Raw genomic sequence first — 3,470 nt, 5'->3', positions numbered from 1 at the left:
ACAAACAATGGTCAAACAATTAAGCTCTTTCTAACAGACGTACAATAGCTGACACTGTTCCTATTACTACTTTTTCTATTGGACAAGTTTTTTGTTGTTGTTTTTTTCATACTTTTCAGTTTCCACTTAAGTTGCTGTTGGTTTCTGCTGCTGCAGTGACCCTCAGGGATCATTAAAATTTCATTCAGTCTTACCTGAGGAAAGGGAAGGAGAGGTCTGACGGCTGTCTGTAACACACACACGCGTGCACACACACACACACACACACACACACACACACGCGTGCACACACACACACACACACACACACACACACACAAGCACTGCAAGTAAATGCTACTTAACAATGGCAGGTCCCTTAAGAGTGCACTTTCCAAGTTTAGCTCTCCCCCTCTTTGTTCAATGCTCTTTTCAATTACTTATGTTTTATCTCAATTCTTTTCTGTCGACTGGTTTTGATTTTCCACAGAATGCTTCCTTTTTGCCAATAATGTAACAAAGTACTTTTCTTACTTTACTTTTGAGCATTTTCATTTTATGCACATTTTGCCTGCTTGTTCTACTTAGACTGATGTGCTTTTCTCTGTATTACACTGAATGGTTTTCCTTTACTAATAGCTGATTTTTTTTTTTTTTTTTTAACTTGTCTTGTCCAGTATTATAACAGCAGAATGGTCGTCTGGTTGCCTTTTTGTGCTGAACAAATTTGCTTTGCCAAGGGAAACTTCATAAAGTATGAGGCTCCCCTTGATATTCTACTGTCTTTATTATGAGTTTTGTTGAACCACGTTTCGATGCCGGACCAAACATGGAGGAACACAGGGGAGGAGAACAAAGGGGGAGAAGAGATGGAAAGAGTGAAGGGGGGAGAAAAAGGAAGAAGAAGGTGGCAAAGACCCTCACAAGAAAATATCAACAATACTAACAATAACAACCATGCACTGTAAAAAAAAAAAAAAAATCTGTAATTTAACAGAATTTTCACTGTTTATTTTAGAGAATTTTCCTGTATTTTTAAGATATAGGAAAATATCAATGAAATTACAAAAATAGACTTTGATTTTACATGTCAAATGTAAAATAACACGAAAAAACTGTAACTGTGAATAACCAAAAAATTTCACTTTTTTTAAAAGAAATGTTTTCTTTTATCACAGAAAACAGTTAAAATAGAAAACAGTTAAAGTATAGTTAAAATACATTTGCAAGTGTATCATAATTTCACAAATATTTCTTTTCTATTTATGAGATTAAACTGTTAATTTAAAATTTAATACTGTAAAAAAAAAAAAAAAAGTAAACAAAGATAAAATTACTGACAACCATTAAAGAAGTATTTGTTCTGTAAGTTTAACAAGACCTGTTTGTTAATTGACAAATATCTTGTGTAATTACAGGAGGTTTCGCAACAAAAATGTTGAATAAATGTATTTTTGTGAATCTGTAACATGTATAAGCACTGATAAACTGTCCAAATACAGTTTTTATCAGTGGATCGTACAACTTAGTCTCATTGAAAATTTTCTATCTATCTATCTATCTATCTATCTATCTATCTATCTATCTATCTATCTATCTATCTATCTATCTATCTATCTATCTATCTATCTATCTATCTATCTATGTATACACACACACACACACATATATATATATATATATATATATATATATATATATATATATATATATATATATACATATATATATGTATGTAATTTGATTGTTTTAATAAATGAAAATATTCTTTATTAAAAATTAAAAAGTTAAAAAAAAAAAAAAGAAAAATTTCATGTAAAGTCAGGGCAAAAAACTGTATTCTAATCATGGAAAATTACCATATTTTTATGAGATGGTTATTTTCCGTTATTTAACAGTATTATTTCGGCACCCCACCTGCCGGAATATTACGATTTTTTTTAACTTTTTTTTTTTTTTTTTTTTTTTTTTTTTACAGTGTAGTGATAATTATAATGGTAACAATAACTGGAACCAGAACTAAGTAAATTGGGCAGAAACACAGAAAAAAACAAACAAGAAAATAAACCAAAAAAATTACAATATTAATTGTTGAATATTAAGCACATATTAAGCTCTCATACCACATCTCTCATCATCATTTGTATGTTTAACTTAAACATTTTTGTAAATATGTTCCATTTTCCCCTGCCATTAAATTAGCAGGAAAATCTTGTCACAGAGCTGAAAAATATGTGCTTTTTTTGAGGTCATAAGAAGTGTTTTTTTAATTGGTTTTGCATCCAACCCTAAATCCGCAGTGCACCACAACCACCAACACTGGCACCAGCAGCCTTGGAAACCATACCCCCCTCTCTTTTGGTTTTAAGCCTAGACCTTAGAATAGAATGGCCAGCAGTATGGTAGCAAAGAATTTCAGATTATGTCATGGCTCATAAGAGGATAAAAGCCCAGAAATACAGGGGTGCCAACTGGCTTGTAAATAATTAAAAGCATTTTGATATCAGTTCTATACAAGACAAGCATCCAGTGCAAAGATCCAAGCCCAGAGGGAATATCAATACATTTTTTTGAGTGGGTTGTAGCTTGTAGTAGTTGATAATTGTGGAAATTTGTATGTCCTGATTACTGTTGGTGAGAAATAAATGTTTGAGTACAAGCATTTATCTTTGTGTGGTTTAATTATTTGCAGAAAAAAAGAAGTACAGTGAACATAGTCATTAAGACAGTTTGAAGTGGTTCTAAGAGTCATAAAGTTAGAGTAGTGATTTATGCAGTACTCCATTGTGTTATCATTATCTGGTGTTGGGTAGAGAAGTTCACTCGCCCCCACAGTTCACATAATTTGTAAGGGTCAATGAAGATACAAAAATTTTAAAAAGTGTAACTGGGAAAAGTGATAAGAACATTCCATGCACCCAGTGATCTTGGTACCAGTTGCGTCCAACACACAAAGCGATCATAATGTTCAGATAAACTTTTCTTCTGCATTTCGTGCCCTTTGATCATTTACTGATCAGCTTAAGTAATTCACCAAAAAAAAACCCCCAAAAAACACATCAACCTTATGCCCCTGAAGCACAATTTAAAACAAAGCATCATCTAGTGAATATTGGAAAGTGTTGCATGCTGTTTTTGGAATACACGGATATCTCTGGTAAAAGGGCTACGCAAAGAGGGAGGGTTTCAAAGATCTACACCAGGGGTGTCAAACTCATTTTAGTTCAGGGGCCAGATTCAGCTAAATTTGATCTAAAGTGGACCGAACCAGAAAATAATAACATAATAATAGATAAATAATGTCAACTCCAAACTTTTCTCTATGTTTTAGTGCGAAAAAAAGTTAATTTACATTATGAACAGGTTTACATCTACAAACTATCCTTTCAAAAGATGTGAATAACATGAACAAACTGAAAAAAATAAGTGTAATTTTAACAATATTATGTCTCAGTTTATCATTTACACATGTACATTATAACTTACAGATC

The sequence above is a fragment of the Sphaeramia orbicularis genome, chromosome 8 (assembly GCF_902148855.1).
Source record: "Sphaeramia orbicularis chromosome 8, fSphaOr1.1, whole genome shotgun sequence".
Classification (NCBI taxonomy): Eukaryota; Metazoa; Chordata; class Actinopteri; order Kurtiformes; family Apogonidae; genus Sphaeramia; species Sphaeramia orbicularis.
This window is presented reverse-complemented; position numbering follows the sequence as displayed.